The sequence below is a fragment of the Dendrobates tinctorius genome, unplaced genomic scaffold (genome assembly GCF_039654945.1).
Source record: "Dendrobates tinctorius isolate UK_male_01 unplaced genomic scaffold, ASM3965494v1 ptg000254l, whole genome shotgun sequence".
NCBI lineage: Eukaryota > Metazoa > Chordata > Amphibia > Anura > Dendrobatidae > Dendrobates > Dendrobates tinctorius.
In genome coordinates this window covers 5,273,419-5,291,352 of record NW_027361921.1, presented here as the reverse complement: position 1 = coordinate 5,291,352, position 17,934 = coordinate 5,273,419, and the positions used below count along the sequence as shown (strand labels likewise).

At 46.4% G+C, this 17,934-nt stretch overlaps 1 protein-coding gene across 1 annotated transcript in view; it reads left to right on the top strand.

Annotated features, from left to right (window-relative positions):
• Positions 1-17,934, top strand: part of ANKAR (ankyrin and armadillo repeat containing) — a 623,401-nt gene that overhangs the window by 498,709 nt on the left and 106,758 nt on the right. The window lies entirely within an intron of this gene.

Sequence of the window (17,934 nt, the reverse complement as noted above, 5' to 3'; positions counted from 1 at the left end):
TCTAGTTAGTTTGGGCCCCATCATTTGTTCAACCTATTTTCCTGCCTGTGTTTGTGCCTTCATCTTGTTTCACCGTCAATACATGTGTGGGGGCTATCTATTTCTTTGGGGTCTGCTCTGGGGCAGTTAGTTTTCCCTTTTCTTGCTTTAGGCTTATTTAGTCCTCCGGCCGTGACGAGGTGTCTAGGAACATCGTAGGCACGCTCCATGGCTACTGCTAGTTGTGGTAAGATCAGGGATCTGCAATCTGCATAGTTACCAACCTCTCTGGTTTTCTGTGACTTAGCTTGTTTTGCTTTTTTCTCCTCGGTGACCCATTCATAACACCTCAAAGTAACAGGCTGATTCTGAATGCTGTAAAAAAGGTGTATAGAGGACTGGGAAGAAATGGAATCTCTCTACAGACTTCAGGACACAGTTGGATTCTGTCAGGCCCTGGGTATATTACACCTCAAATTAACAGGCTGATTCTGGATGGTGTAAAAGAGGTGTATAGAGGACTGGAGAGAAATGGAATCTCTCTATAGACTTTAGGACACAGTTGTATTCTGTCAGGCCTTGTGTATATTACACCTCAAAGTAACAGGCTGATTCTGGCTGGTGTAAAAAAGGTGTATAGAGGACTGGGGAGAAATGGAATCTCTCTACAGACTTCAGGACACAGTTGTATTCTGTCAGGCCCTGTGTATTTTACACCTCAAAGTAACAGGCTGATTCTGGATGGTGTAAAAAAGGTGTATAGAGGACTGGGGAGAAATGGAATCTCTCTACAGACTTCAGGACACAGTTGGATTCTGTCAGGCCCTGGGTATATTACACCTTAAATTAACAGGCTGAGTCTGGATGGTGTAAAAGAGGTGTATAGAGGACTGGGGGGAGAAATGGAATCTCTCTACAGACTTCAGGACACAGTTGTATTCTGTCAGGCCCTGTGTATATTACACCTCAAAGTAACAGGCTGATTCTGGATGGTGTAAAAAAGGTGTATAGAGGACTTGGGAGAAATGGAATCTCTCTACAGATTTCAGGACACAGTTGTATTCTGTCAGGCCCTGTGTATTTTACACCTCAAAGTAACAGGCTGATTCTGTATGGTGTAAAAAAGGTGTATAGAGGACTGGGGAGAAATGGAATCTCTTTACAGACTTCAGGACACAGTTGTATTCTGTCAGGCCCTGTGTATTTTACACCTCAAAGTAACAGGCTGATTCTGGATGGTGTAAAAGAGGTGTATGGAGGACTGGGGAGAAATGGAATCTCTCTACAGACTTCAGGACACAGTTGGATTCTGTCAGGCCCTGTGTATATTACACCACAATGTAACAGGCAGAAATTGCCTAGTGTATGACAAACTGCAAGGTGTATATAGAATTGGGCAGAATTGGAATCTCCCTAGAGTGTAGGTCTGTAAGAACGGACAAACTCCTCGGCTTTTTCTTACAGAGTCACACCCAGATAGCTTCAATTTGGCCGTGATACCAGCCGGTACACGGTACTGTGTGAGGAGCGTACACGTACACCGCTGTACGGTGTGTGTATGTAAAATTGTCAAGCTCTGTGTTTTTGTATACAGACTGACACACGCTGTCTCTCTCTAGTTTTGAATGTAATCAAACAGCAGATATACGAAAATGTTTTAAAAACGGACAAATCTCTAAGGTGTAGGTCTGTAAGAACGGACAAACTCCTCGGCTTTTCCTTACAGAGTTACACACAGATTGTCAAGCTCCGTGTTTTTGCATATGGACTGACACACGCTGTCTCTCTTTAGTTTTGAATGTAATCAAACAGCAGATATACGAAAATGTTTGAAAAACGGACAAATATCTAAGGTGTAGGTCTGTAAGAACGGACAAACTCCTCGGCTTTTCCTTACAGAGTCACACACAGCTTCAATTTGGCCGTGATAACAGCCGGTACACGGTACTGTGTGAGGAGCGTACACCGCTGTACGGTGTGTTGAAAAATGAACGCTCAGTACCTCACCAGGACAAAACAATAAAATTTGGATTGCTTTTAAAAAAGCAGTTTGAACACCAGTGTGCACACAGCAATGCAGGTAGCCTTAAAAGGCAGCCTGATCACCACCAGCCCTGCTGCACAAAAGCAAAAATCTTCACCTTTCACTGCACACTAACTACAGTGAAAAGCGCTATCAGCAGAAGCATTTTTTTTTCTTTTGGCCTTCCTAACGCTCTCCCTACAGAATCAGCAGCAGCAGCTCTCCCTATTGTGAGATCAGCATAAGTAACATGGTGGTCGGCATGCACGCCCTTTTATAGCCCCTGTGACGCCACACAAAGCAAGCCAATCACTTGCATGCCCTTCTCAAAGATGGTAGTGACCCCTGCCTATGTCATCACGTTGCCCACAGTGTCCGTTCTTCCTGATTGGCTGAGAAAGGGCGCTAAAGCATCTTTTGAATCGCGACTTTGGCGCGATGGTCGCTGACCTCGTGGCCAACCTCACGCTAAGGACGGGTTTCGTTTCATGAAACCCAACTTTGGCGAAAGTCGGCGACTTTTGAATTTTTTCGACCCGTTTCGCTCAACTCTAGTGATGAGGGGGCCTGAAAAATTACAGTAGCGCTTTTTTATGAGGAAAGTCTTAAAGGGAATTAGTGATGGTCTCTTTGTGTAGCACAGGATTTCACTGCAAGGCGTGTATATGTGAAGAAGGGATAATAATAATTATCTTTATTTTTATATAGCGCTAACATATTCCGCAATGCTTTACAGTTTTTGCACACATTATCATTGCTGTCCCCGATGGGGCTCACAATCTAAAAGGGATGATGTTGATTGTCCCTCACTGATGCCTCTTAAGACGGCAGAATAGGTTCCAAGGGCAGGCTAAATGACGTCTCCTGCTTAGGACACCAAGAAAGAAGCAAAAGCCACTCAACTTATTCAAGCTTGTCACTCACCCCCCGATAATGAGGAGAGATCTCTATTCAGCCAATGCAGGCATCTTGTTACTATGCCTTCATGTCTTTTCCCTCACCTCACACTTGCCTCTGATAGAGCACTTCTGTACTGTGAGAGACATCCCTGCTTTTCACCGTGTTAGACCGCGGCACTGGTTAGAGACTGCTTCCTTCCACAAAAGGTCTCTTCTGAGCACAGCCCATTATATGGCAGGTTTTTCTTCTTCCTCTCCCAATGTAGCAGGAGACACAGTAGTAAATAAGAGCGGTCCTAGGAGACTGGAAATGAGACCAAGACAAGGATATTAGTGTTGGACCACAGCGCGTTTCAACGATTAAATCGTCTTCATCAGGTGGACGTTTATTAAGGGAAAACAGGAAGGGGTATTTAAACAAATGGCAACCAATGAAATTCACAATCAGCAGGTCACATGATAAGAACAGGTCACATGATAAAAGCACAATAAGAACAAGACTGTATATATTAAAAAAGGATTACCATATTTTTCGCTCTATGAGACGCTCCGGAAAATAAGACGCACCCCAAATTTTGAGGAGAAAAATAGGAAAAAACTTTTTTTAAATAAAATGGTGGTGCTTCTTATAATCCAGGCATCTTATTGCTTACCGGGGGGAGATGGCTGCAGTGAAATGGGGTCCCAGGGTTGCTGCTGGAAGAGGCAGGAGTGGAACATTGCTGCTGGGATGAGGGGCTGTTTTGATGTGCAGCGCGCCGCTGCGGGTGTCCGATGCTGCCGCTGTGCTATGTCCCCAGTGTTGCCAGGTGTTGCTGTCACCGCGCTCTGTACCTGGTGCTGCCGCCCGCTCTGTCCCGCAGAGCTACTGGGTGCTGCCGCCCGCTCTGTCCCCAGTGCTGCTGGGTGCTGCTGCCGCGTCCTGTCTCCTGAGATTTCAGTGCCATGATCTTCATCTGCGCATGCTTTGCGGCCATTTTCCTGGAAGGAATCCACTGCACAGGCAAGCATGGAGGATGCAATGGCAGAGGCCCCACGCAGCACGGGACAGAGTGTGGCGGCGGCAAGCACCAGGGGATAGAACGTGGCGGCAGCACCGGGGGACAGAGCGCGGAGGCAAGCATCGAACACCCGCAGCACAGATAAGGTATATCCACATTGTAAGATGCACCCCTATTTTCCCCCAAATTTGGGAGAAAAAAGTGAGTCTTACAAAGCGAAAAATACAGTGAATAAAGCCCCTAAACCTGGTTAAAATATAAAACATAAGAAAACAAGGTAAGAAACAAGAAATAAAAACAAAAATGGCAAAAGAAAGTACAACATAAAACATAAAAATCACCTGTTAACCTTGTCAATGGTAAGATTTAACCCCTCAGGCGCCAGAGTCCCTAATTTAAAAATCCAAAAGCTTTCCCTATTAATCAGGCTCCCATAACGATCAGAAACATTGTTTGGTATAAAATCTATAATAGTTAGTTTAAGAGATTCCAAATTTTTCTGGTGCTTGCTTCAAAAATGCTTTGACAGGCTGTGCAACGCAAAACAATGCCTAATATTTTGGCGATGCTTATTCAGTCTTGCATGCATGGTCTGCATAGTGCGTCCAAAGTATTGGAGCCCACATCTGCATTCAATTAGATATACTACAAATGAGGTTTGACAGTTAACATGATAATTGATTTTGTAACCAATATTAGTAGTATTAGATGTAAAATCTTTAGCACCATTTCTGATTGAATTACAACACAGACATTTTGCAGATCTGCAAACAAAACAACCGGGATTTTTTGTTACCTGGGTCGCAGACAGGGCACTGGGGCTAATAACCATAATGTTTGGTGCAACTAGGTTGCGGAGTGTGCGACTCCATCTATAAATTATTCTGGGGTGGGCAGGGATGTCACCTGAGAATATAGGGTCACCTTCCAATATGAACCAATATTTTTTCAAAAGTCTTTGGATAATAGCATGAGATTGATTAAAAGTTGTAACCAAGCTCCACTTGGTGAATTCAGAGGTCAAGGATTTAGCACCCCTATTAGTTTTACTTTTGATCTTCTGTACGCATTCATATTGGGACAATGTTCCTGTTTTAGAAAGGGCATCTTGAACCAGTTTTTTAGGGTAGCCCTTTTTGTAAAAAATGTTGCTTTAAGACCTTGTCCTCATCATAAAAATCCTTGTCCCTTGTGCAGATTTTTCTTGTGCGCCAATACTGCCCATAAGGGATGTTAGGGATCCATGTGGGAAGGTGTCCACTATTAAGGTTCAGGTAACTATTCACATCCACCTTTCTGAAATGTGTAGTGGTGGAGAAATAGCCCTCAGTGTCAACATGCACCATTAGATCTAAAAATTGAATTGAGCGCGAGAAATTAGCTGTAAAGGTAAGGCCCCAAGAATTAGAATTGAGACAGTGAACAAATTCAAGGGCTTCCAATTCCGTACCTGTCCAAACTAAAAGGAGGTCGTCTATGAAACAATGGTTAAAAACAAGCTTGCCATCAGCCAGGTGGGACTGCGCGATGAGAACGGACTCAAAAGCCCCCATAAACAGATTTGTGTAACTGGGAGCGAATCTCATCCCCATCGCGCAGCCCTTTAATTGGCAGTAGAAGAAATGCTCAAAAGTAAAAATATTATAGCATTTACTAAAAAGGTTCTTTGCAGTTCCGGCATTTGATCATCCAAAGACAGAAAATGTTTAATTGCCTCTACTCCCCGATCATGGGGTATATTGGAGTAGAGGGCTTGAACATCCATTGTTATGAGGACACAATTGGGGACACGAGGGAAAGCCTGGAGAATATCAATGAGGTCATACGAATCTTTAAGGTATGACCCAAGACCAACAACATATTTCTGCAGGAATAAATATACAAACTGAGATGAGTTGCTGGTGATGAGTTAATACCGGAGATAATGGGGCGACCTGGGGGATTGGAGGGATTTTTATGTATCTTAGGTAGGTAACAAATAAAAGAATGAAATTCTGTAACGAGAGATATTGAGGAATCTGAATTCTTTCTTATTAAAAAGACCCAAGGAATGAGCTCCTTTTATAAAAATTATTGTACTCAGTACATAGTGTTCTGCAGCTGCAGTTTTTCCATCCACCGCATGGTGGACCCCGAGCGGTGAACACACTTTATTTATATTTTTATTTAGTGTGTTCCGCCGTTCCTAACAGTCTGTATAGTGCGTCCAATGTATTGGAGCCCACATTTGCATTCAATTAGATATACTACAAATGAGGATTGACAGTTAACATGATAATTGAATTTGTAACTAATATTAGTAGTATTAGATGTAAAATCTTTAGCACCATTTCTGATAGTACAACACTATGGCGGTAGTGTGCACAGGGTTTGATTTCACCCAGGTGCCACAAGCAATCTCTGTTGAAGACAGAGCTGCTATAACAAATAACTGCCAACGCACAACAAAAGGCTGCTACAGCAGTGCGGCGTAGAGGAAGCCGCAATATAACACCACAGTAACGCTGGCGCGATGTTAGACGCTAGCAGGTGTTGCTGTGAAGCTATGGCGCGCTGGCACTGGTGCTAATACTGGCTCTAACTCATTCCCTCACACATTCATAATATCATAGGAATGGGGTTTTAAATGAGTCATTCACCAGATCATGCATCCATCAACAAACACACAGCAGCAAGTATGACTATACTAGCGCATGGCGGAACAGCCATGTGCACCTTTTATAGCAAACGGGACCTTACAGAAGTCTCCAGAACTCTAAGCTGGACCAATGGAATCAGGAGCAGGACCTGAGCACCTGACTCCTGAACTCCAATGGGAGATCATCCTACGTGCATTCTCAGAGGATGGAATGAAGGACTTAGCCTCCGGAGAGAGTTGCTGGAAAGCAATCCCCTCTGCAATCTCTTCTGCAGTGGACAGAGAGCAGGAGATTGAAGAATGTGAGAGTCTAGATTCCTGCATAGTAAAGGCAGAAATCTGACTCCTAACATTATCCCCCCTCCTAGGGCCCCCCCTCCCTGAACCCTCCGATCCACCAGTCTGTGCCCAACAGAGGCACAGGCCTCAGACTCATCCAAAGGCGAGCCTGATGTCCTGGTAGGTGAAACAGAAAACCGGGACACACGGAAGGTATCAGCGGAGGCCAGGTCACCAGGTTTCAGGAGGGACACCCGGGAGATAATGGGAGCGGGAGTTTCAGAGGAACGCCGCCGTGTGTCGACGGCCGTTGCCACACTCTGTCTGGGAAGGCTATCCTGAGCACATGAGGTGCATGCCCGAATAAACTTTTTAACGTCCCGAGCCCTGTGCAGCCACCAATACGATCCAGCCAGAGACTTTGTGATCTGCATATAACCACGGTGGCCATCCGCTTTGGACGCGTGTGCCCACGCGAGAATCTTAGGCCGCAGGCGATTAGGGACAAAGGTCTCGCCGACCGACTCACAATCAGACCATTACGGGGCACTGTCTTCCTGAGAAGCAGCGTGTAGATGGTGACAACCGCACATGGACTCTTCAGCCGGGCGTGTCTCAAAAATGGCGCGAGACACCTCCATGGGCTCTGGGGGTAGAACCTCTGGCTCGGGCAGCTCTAGAGGCTCAAAAACGTTGGGAGCCGCAGTACCTCTCCGTTTGGAGTGAGCACGCTCCATACCGCGCTCCGAAAAACTGAGATCGATACGAGTGGAGATGGAAATTAACTCTTCCAGACTAGTAGGGATCTCTGTAGTAGAGAGAGCATCCTTTACGTGCTCCGCTAAACCTCTCCAAAAGACAGGGATAAGTGCCTTATCGGACCACTCCAGCTAGGACGCCAGTGTCCAAAAACGGACGGCGTACTGGCTAACAGAGAGGGATCCCTGGGACAAGGCAAACAACTGAAGAGAGGTATCATAGGTGACTGTTGTGAGTTCATTTTCCCCTTCACTACTGAGGCCCGAGGAACTCCCTCTTCTGGTGAAGAAAGGTAGTGAGCCTGATTATCAAACACCTGAGCCTGATGATGATGACTGGCTGAGTGGAGTTACTGACTGGATATAAGGCTGCCGACGCCCTTCTGCCCTGCGGGTGATTTCTCTGTGGGATCCTTGGAGACCAGTCTGAATTCCTGCTCTTCTAAAGCTAAGTTTTCTGCTCGGCTTTTTGCATTTGTGCTTTGACTTTGTTTTGCTTTGTTTTTCTGGATTTCTGCCATTCCCTGCTGGGGTGAGCTGAATTCCTTTAGCTCTGTCTTCTGAAAATACCTGAGTGCTGATTTAGTTTTTGAAGCCTAGCTGCTTCAGGGTCTTTTTCCATATCAGCTTGTTGGCTTATGTCTTTGATAGGGTTTTGGCAGATTGCAGACAGCAACCTTCTTTTCCTGTTCTGTTTAGTTAGCTTGGGCCCCATCGTTTGCTCAGCCTATCTTTCTATCTGTGCGAGTGTTTTTTCATCTTGCTTCACCGTCATTATATGTTGGGGGCTGCCTTTTACTTTGGGGTCTGCTCTGGGGCAGTTTAGATTTCCTTTTCTGTCTTTAGGCTATTTAGCTCTCCGGCTGTGATCGAGGGGTCTAGGGCACCGTAGGAACCCCCCACGGCTACTGCTAGTTGTGTTGATAGGTTCAGGGGTCTGCAGTCTGATAGTTGCCAACTTCTCTGGTTTTCTGGACTTAGCTTCTATTTTTGTGTCTGCCTCCTACGGTGACTCAATCATAACAGAATCACCCGCCATACCGCAGATCCTAGGGTACTCAATAGCAGGAAAGAATTGTAAAAAAAAAAAAAAGAGTGTGTATATTTTTTCCTCTATATCTCTGAGGCCGTAGGGGGAATTTTTTTTCTCTCAATGGAGATAAAGCAATTGTCTGATCGTGTGGAGCAGCTCGCTGCGGAAGTGTGGGGAATTTCCGCCTACCTTGCTCATTCACATTCTGCTGAACCAAAGATTCCTACACCTGATGTATTTTTTGGGGATCGGTCTAAATTTTTGAATTTCAAAAATAATTGTAAATTATTTTTTGCCTTGAAGTCTAACTCGTCAGGGAGCTCTGCGCAGCAGGTTAAAATTGTCATCTCTTTGCTGCGTGGCGATCCCCAGGATTGGGCGTTTTCTTTGAAACCAGATGATCCTATTCTGACTAATGTGAATGCATTTTTTCAGGCCTTGGGGTTGTTGTATGACGAACCTAATGCCATTGATCAGGCTGCAAAGACCCTGCTGGCATTGAACCAGGGTCGAGATTCTGCAGAATTGTGCTGTCAAAAATTCCGAAAGTGGGCAGTACTTACTACCTGGAATGATAATGCCTTGGCTGCTCTCTTTCGGAAGGGGTTGTCAGAAGCCGTAAAAGATACTATGGTGGGATTTCCTGTTCCCTCTGGTCTTGACGATTCTATGTCATTAGCCATTCAGGTTGATCGGCGTTTGTGCGAACGTAAAGCTGCACGAGAGGTGTTGCCACCTGTTGAACAAATGTCTGAACCTATGCAATGTGATAGAGTTTTGTCCAGAGAGCAGCGTCAGGAGTTCAGAAGGCGTAATAAGTTGTGTTTTTTCTGTGGAGATGCCTCGCATATTATTTCTGTCTGTCCTAAATGAGAGAAACGCTTTGCACACACGTTTTCTGTTGGTGGTGTTCAACCTAAGTTTCTTCTGGCTATTACGCTGATCTGCTCACTGTCCATATTTTCCGCCAAGGCTTTTGTGGATTCGGGAGCAGCCCTAAACCTAATGGACTTGGATTTTGCTTAACGTTGTGGATTTCCGATGACACCTCTGCAGACGCCTATCCCTTTGAGGGGGATTGATGCTACTCCTTTGGCTAAAAATAAACCTCAGTTTTGGACCCAGGTGGTAATGCGGGTCGCCCCAGACCATCAAGAAAATTGCAGATTTTTGGTGTTGCATAATCTGCATGATACTATTGTTCTGGGGTTTCCCTGGTTACAAATTCATAATCCAGTTTTAGATTGGAAATCTGTGTGTGGTGAGTTGGGGTTGTCGGTGTGCCTTTAGTGAGGCTCTGGTGTTTTTCCACCTCTCCTCAGTCGCATGATGTTCCTGATTATTTGGCGGACTTTTATGATGTATTTAGTGAGAATGAGTCTGCGTCTCTGCCTCCTCATAGGAGTTATGACTGTGCAATTGAACTGAGCCCTGGGTGTAAATTTCCCAAGGGTCGGCTCTTCAATTTATCTGTAACCGAGCACGAGGCTATGCGATCCTATATTAAGGAGGCGTTGGAGAAGGGTCATATTAGACCATCCTCGTCACCCTTAGGTGCCTTTTTTTTTTGTAGCCAAAAAGGATGGATCATTAAGACCTTGTATTGATTATCGTGCCCTCAACAAAATGACTGTTAAATATCAGTGTCCGTTACCCCTGATTTCTGATCTATTCTCCAGAGTTAAAGGTGCTTGCTGGTTTACCAAGCTTGACCTCAGGGGGCGTATAATCTTAATCGCATTAAGCATGGGGATGAATGGAAGACGACGTTTAATATTCCGGAGGGACATTTTGAGTACCTGGTGATGCCTTTTGGGCTCACTAATGCCCCTTCTGTCTTCCAGTGCTTCATGAACGATATTTTCCGAGATTTTGTCGATAAATTTTTGATTATCTATCTGGATGATATTTTGTTCTTCTCCAAGGATTGGGATTCTCATGTGGAACATATTCGGACTGTGTTCCGGATCTTGAGGGAGAATTCCCTTTATGTCAAAGGATCTAAATGCCTTTTTGGAGTACAGAGGATTTCTTTTTTGGGATTTATTTTGTCCCCGTCAACTATTGAAATGGACCCGGCCAAGGTACAGGCCATTTACGATTGGGTTCAGCCCACTTCTTTGAAGGCCCTCCAGAAGTTTTTGGGTTTTGCTAATTTTTATCGGAAATTTATAGCAAAATTTTCTAGTATTGCCAAGCCATTGACTGATTTGACTAAGAAGGGTGCTGATGTGTTAAATTGGTCTCCGGATGCTGTTTCTTCCTTTCAGGAGCTGAAGCGAAGATTCACCTTCGCCCCGGTTTTGCGGCAACCTGATATCTCACTTCCGTTGCAGGTAGAGGTGGATGCTTCTGAGATTGGTGCAGGAGCTGTTTTGTCCCAAAAGGATCCTGTAACATCTAAAATGAATCCCTGTGCATTCTTTTCCCGAAAGATCTCTCCATCTGAACGTAACTATGATGTGGGGAATCGGGAACTGTTGGCCATGAAATGGGCATTTGAGGAGTGGAGACATTGGTTGGAGGGAGCTAAGCATCAAGTCGTGGTCCTCACTGACCACAAGAATTTGATTTCCCTAGAGTCGGCTAAGCGCTTGAACCCTAGACAGGCTAGGTGGGCCTTGTTTTTTACACGTTTTGATTTTGTGGTTTCTTTTCTTCCTGGAACTAAGAATGTCAAGGCAGACGCCCTCTCTAGGAGCTTCTTTGCTGATTCTCCTGTGGTGACCAAGCCTGCTACCATCTTAGGCGAAGGGGTAGTTCTTTCTGCCATCTCGCCCGATTTGAGACGTGCTCTGAAAGAGTTCCAGGAGGACAAACCTGAGCGTTGTCCCAGTGGAAAGTTGTATGTTCCTGACCAGTGGAAGAAGAGAGTGATGTCTGAAGTTCATTGCTCTGCTTTGGCTGGTCATCCAGGTATTTTTGGTACTAGAGATCTGGTGAGTCGGTCTTTTTGGTGGCCCTCCTCGTCTTGTGATGTCAGGAATTTTGTGCAGTCCTGTGGGACGTGCTCCCGGTCTAAATCGTGTTCTCGCTCTAGTGGGTTGTTGATTCCTTTGCCTGTCCCCAAGAGGCCATGGACCCATATTTCAATGGATTTCATCTCTGATATGCCTGTCTCTCAAAGGATGACTGTTATTTGGGTGATTTGTGATAGGTTCCCTAAGATGGTTCATCTTGTACCACTCCCTAAGTTGCCGTCTTCCTCTGAGTTGGTCCCCCTGTTTTTGCAACAGGTGGTTCGCTTGCACGGGATTCCTGAGAACATTGTATCTGACAGAGGAGTTCAGTTTGTGTCTAGATTTTGGAGAACTTTCTGTTCCAAGCTGGGAATTCAGTTGTCCTTCTCCTCTGCTTTTCACCCTCAGACCAATGGGCAGACAGAGAGAACAAACCAGACCTTGGAGTCATATTTGAGATGTTTTATTTCTGCTGATCAGGATGATTGGGTTTCATTTTTGCCCTTGGCCGAATTTGCTTTAAATAATAGAGCTAGTTCTGCCACTTTGATGTCACCTTTTTTTGTAACTTTGAGTTTCATCCTCGATTTTCTTCAGGGCAGGTGGAGCCCTCTGCCTGCCCAGGTGTTGACACTGTGGTGGAGAGAATGCACCAGATTTGGGAACAAGTGGTGGATAAGTTATCTCTCTCCCAGGAAAAGGCCCAGCGGTTTTCCAACCGACATAGGACCATTGGTCCCCAGTTTAAGGTTGGTGATATGGTGTGGTTATCATCAAAAAATATTGCTATGAAGGTGGCTTCTCCTAAGTTTAAGCCTAGATTTATTGGACCTTACAAGATTTTGGAGATTATTAATCCGGTCTCTTTTTGTTTGGCTCTTCCTGTCACATTTAAAATCCATAATGTGTTCCATAAATCTTTGTTGAAGAGGTTTGTTGAACCGGTTGTTCCGGGGGTGGCACCTCCAGACCCTGTATTGGTTGAAGGTAACATGGAATATGAGGTAGAGAAAGTACTGGATTCCCGTCTGGCTAGACGGAGACTCCAGTATTTGGTTAAGTGGAAGGGTTATGGTCAGGAGGATAATTCCTGGGTCTCTGCCTCTGATATTCATGCCAAAAGATTGGTGCGTGCCTTTCATCGGGCTCACCCGGATCGCCCTGGTGGCATGGATGAGGGTTCGGTGACCCCTCCTCAAGGGGGAGGTACTGTTGTGAGTTCATTTTCCCCTTCACTACTGAGGCCCGAGGAACTCCCTCTTCTGGTGAAGAAAGGTAGTGAGCCTGATTATCAAACACCTGAGCCTGATGATGATGACTGGCTGAGTGGAGTTACTGACTGGATATAAGGCTGCCGACACCCTTCGGCCCTGCGGGTGATTTCTCTGTGGGATCCTTGGAGACCAGTCTGAATTCCTGCTCTTCTAAAGCTAAGTTTTCTGCTCGGCTTTTTGAATTTGTGCTTTGACTTTGTTTTGCTTTGTTTTTCTGGATTTCTGCCATTCCCTGCTGGGGTGAGCTGAATTCCTTTAGCTCTGTCTTCTGAAAATACCTGAGTGCTGATTTAGTTTTTGAAGCCTAGCTGCTTCAGGGTCTTTTTACATATCAGCTTGTTGGCTTATGTCTTTGATAGGGTTTTGGCAGATTGCAGACAGCAACCTTTCTTTCCTGTTCTGTTTAGTTAGCTTGGGCCCCATCGTTTGCTCAGCCTATCTTTCTATCTGTGTGAGTGTTTTTTCATCTTGCTTCACCGTCATTATATGTTGGGGGCTGCCTTTTACTTTGGGGTCTGCTCAATCATAACAGGTGACCCTTGGACCGAGGAAGACTTGCTTGATGGCTGTTAGCAAGTGGGCAGCGGTCCGAATCTTGGGGTCACCACGCTCCCATAAAGGTGTAGCCCATTCCAACGCCTTGCCCGACAGTAGGGAAATAATAAATGCCACCTTGGCCCATTCTGTAGGGAATTGCGCAGCCAGCAGCTCCAGGTGGATTGAGCACTGACTGATGAAACCCCTGCAGGAGGCGCCATCACCGGAGTATTTATCGGGCAACGGGAGGCGGGTAACTGTCGGCACAAGGGAGGACATGGACATATGCCCTACCGCGTCTGTGAGTGCCTGTACAGCAGCATCAGTGGCTTGCGCAGCTGCGAGAGCCCTCTCAAGAGTGGCCAAGCGGCCCTCGAGCTGCCGCACACACTGCAGGAGTTGCTGCTGATCTGCCATCACTAGCCAGACCCTGGCGCTAGTATACTGTTAGGAACGGCGGAACACACTAAATAAAAATATAAATAAAGTGTGTTCGCCACTCGGGGTCCACCGTGAGGTGGATGGAAAAACCGCAGCTCGGTGATGACAGAACACTATGGCGGTAGTGTGCACAGGGTTTGATTTCACCCAGGTGCCACAAGCAATCTCTGTTGAAGACACAGAGCTGCTATAACAAATGATAAATAAAGCAATGCTGAGCCTGTTGGCAGCACAGAGACTCAGCGAGATACAATTGGTAAAAGGTCAACCGGAGTAGCCTTAGAAGACGCACTACACCCGCCTAGACCTACCATTAGTGTGAATAGTGTTGCTATTGCCAACGCACAACAAAAGGCTGCTACAGCAGCACGGCGTAGAGGAAGCCGAAATATAACACCGCAGTAATGCTGGCGCGATGTTAGATGCTAGCAGGTGTTGCTGTGAATCTATGGCGCGCTGGCGCTAATACTTGCTCTAACTCATTGCCTCACACATTCGTAATATCATAGGAATGGGGTTTCAAATGAGTCATTCACCAGATCATGCATCCATCAACAAACACACAGCAGCAAGTATGACTATACTAGCGCATGGCGGAACAGCCATGCGCCCCTTCTATAGCAAACGGGACCTTACAGAAGTCTCCAGAACTCTGAGCTGGACCAATGGAATCAGGAGCAGGACCTGAGCACCTGACTCCTGAACTCCAATGGGAGATCGTCCTACGAGCATGCTCAAAGGAATGAATGAAGGACTTAGCCTCCGGAGAGAATTGCTGGAAAGCAATCCTCTCTGCAATCTCTTCTGCAGTGGACAGAGAGCAGGAGACTGCAGAATGTGAGTGTCTAGATTCCTGCATAGTAAGGGCAGAAATCTGACTCCTAACATTACCCCCCTCCTAGGGCCCCCCACTCCCTGAACCCTCCGATCCACCAGTCTGTGCCCGACAGTGGCACAGGCCTCAGACTCATCCAAAGGCGAGCCTGATGTCCTGGTAGGTGAAACAGAAAACCGGGACACACGGAAGGTATCAGCGGAGGCCAGGTCGCCAGGTTTCAGTAGGGACACCCAGGAGATAATGGGAGCGGGAGTTTCAGGGGAACGCCGCCGTGTATCGACGGCCGTTGCCACACTCTGTCTGGGAAGGCTATCCCGAGCACATGAGGTGCATGCCCGAATAAACTTTTTAACGTCCCAATCCCTGTGCGGCCACCAATGCGATCCAGCCAGAGACTTCGTGATCTGCATATAACCACGGTGGCCGTCCGCATTGGACGCGTGTGCCCACGCGAGAATCTTAGGCCGCAGGCGATTAGGGACAAAGGTCTCGCCGACCGACTCACAATCAGACCATTGCGTGGCGCTGTCTTCCTGAGAAGCAGCGTGTAGATGGTGACAACCGCACATGGACTCTTCAGCCGGGCGTGTCTCAAAAATGGCGCGAGACACCTCCATGGGCTCTGGGGTAGAACCTCTGGCTCAGGCAGCTCTAGAGGCTCAGAAAAGTTGGGAGCCGGAGTACCTCTCCGTTTGGAGTGAGCACGCTCCATACCGCGCTCCGAAAAACAGAGATCTATACGAGTGGAGATGGAAATTAACTCCTCCAGACTAGTAGGAATCTCTCTAGTAGAGAGAGCATCCTTTATGTGCTCCGCTAAACCTCTACAAAATACAGGGACAAGTGCCTTATCGGACCACTCCAGCTCGGACGCCAGTGTCCAAAAACGAACGGCGTACTGGCTAACAGAGAGGGATCCCTGGGACAAGGCAAGCAACTGAAGAGAGGTATCATGGGTGACCCGTGGACCGAGGAAGACTTGCTTGATGGCTGTTAGCAAGTGGGCAGCAGTCCGAATCTTGGGGTCACCACGCTCCCATAAAGGCGTAGCCCATTCCAACGCCTTGCCCGACAGTAGGGAAATAATAAATGCCACCTTGGCCCGTTCTGTAGGGAATTGCGCAGCCAGCAGCTCCAGGTGGATTGAGCACTGGCTGATGAAACCCCTGCAGGAGGCGCCATCACCGGAGTATTTATCGGGCAACGGGAGGCCGGTAACTGTCGGCGCAAGGGAGGACATGGACATACGCCCTACCGCGTCTGTGAGTGCCTGTATAGCAGCATCAGTGACTTGCGCAGCTGCGAGAGCCCTCTCAAGAGTGGCTAAGCGGCCATCGAGCTGCCGCACACACTGCGCTGATCTGCCATCACTAGCCAGACCCTGGCGCTAGTATACTGTTAGGAACGGCGGAACACACTAAATAAAAATATAAATAAAGTGTGTTCGCCACTCGGGGTCCACCGTGCGGTGGATGGAAAAACCGCAGCTCGGTGATGACAGAACACTATGGCGGTAGTGTGCACAGGGTTTGATTTCACCCAGGTGCCACAAGCAATCTCTGTTGAAGACACAGAGCTGCTATAAGAAATAATAAATAAAGCAACGCTGAGCCTGTTGGCAGCACAGGGATTCAGTGACACACAATTGGTAAAAGGTCACCGAAGTAGCCTTAGAAGACGCACTACACCCGCCTAGACCTACCGTTAGTGTGAATAGCGTTGCTACTGCCAATGCACAACAAAAGGCTGCTACAGCAGCACGGCGTAGAGGAAGCCGCAATATAACACCGCAGTAATGCTGGCGCGATGTTAGACGCTAGCAGGTGTTGCTGTGAAGCTATGGCGCGCTGGCGCTAATACTGGCTCTAACTCATTCCCTCACACATTCGTAATATCATAGGAATGGGGTTTCAAATGAGTCATTCACCAGATCATGCATCCATCAACAAACACACAGCAGCAAGTATGACTGTACTAGCGCATGGCGGAACAGCCATTCGTGCCTTTTATAGCAAACGGGACCTTACAGAAGTCTCCAGAACTCTGAGCTGGACCAATGGAATCAGGAGCAGGACCTGAGCACCTGACTCCTGAACTCCAATGGGAGATCGTCCTACGAGCTTGCTCAGAGGATGGAATGAAGGACTTAGCCTCCGGAGAGAGTTGCTGGAATGCAATCCCCTCTGCAATCTCTTCTGCAGTGGACAGAGAGCAGGAGACCGCAGAATGTGAGGGTCTAGATTCCTGCATAGTAAGGGCAGAAATCTGACTCCTAACACAGATCATGCATGCAAGACTGAATAAGCATCGCCAAAATATTAGGAATGGTTTTGTGTTACACAGTCTGTCAAAGCATTTTTAACCAAGCACCAGAAAAATTTGGAATCTCTTAAACTATTATAGATTTTATACCAGACAATGTTTCTGATCGTTATGGGAGCTTGATTAATAAGGAAAGCTTTTCCATTTTTAAATTGGGGCTCTGGCACCTGAGGGGTTACATCTTACCATTGACAAGGTTAACAGGTGATTTCTATGTTTTATGTTGTATTTTATTGTGCCATTTTTGTTTTTATATCCTGTTTCTTACCTTGTTTTATTATGTTTCATATTTTAATCAGGTTTAGGGGCTTTATTTAATCCTTTTTTATATATACAGTCTTGTTCTTATTGTGCTTTTTATCATGTGACCTTATTTTTATCATGCGACCTGTTATCCTGTGACCTGCTGATTGTGAATTTCATTGGTTGCCATTTGGTTAAATCCCCCTTCCTGTTTTCGCTTAATAAACTTCCACCTGATGAAGACGGTTTAACTGTTGAAATACATCGTGGTTTAACACCAATATCTTTGTCTTGGTCTCATTTTCAGCGCTCCTAGGACCGTTATTATTTCCTACTACATCTTGTAGCCTCTGAGAAGGTTTACGGCTGGAGCTGCGTTGGACCTTTTTCCTTTGTTTTCATCTGCGGCTCCCCAGTGACCGCTTTTTTTCCCCTGGATCTCAATGTAGCAGGAGAGGCACCTTGTAGTCACAGTCCATAGAAAGAGTCCAGGTCCAAAGTGTTGCCTGATCTCCTTGCAGATTTTGGTAAGCAATGGATCTTGTTTGTGAGAATTTATCTTCACATTCTCAGAAAAGGTACTTTATAAATGGTCTAAGGGCAGGAGCTGTGCACATTCTTGTCTTTCTCCCTCACTGCCTAGACCACACCCCAAATGCCTACACTTTTTTGCTAAGCATTTGTTGAGGTCACTCGGATATATAATCAT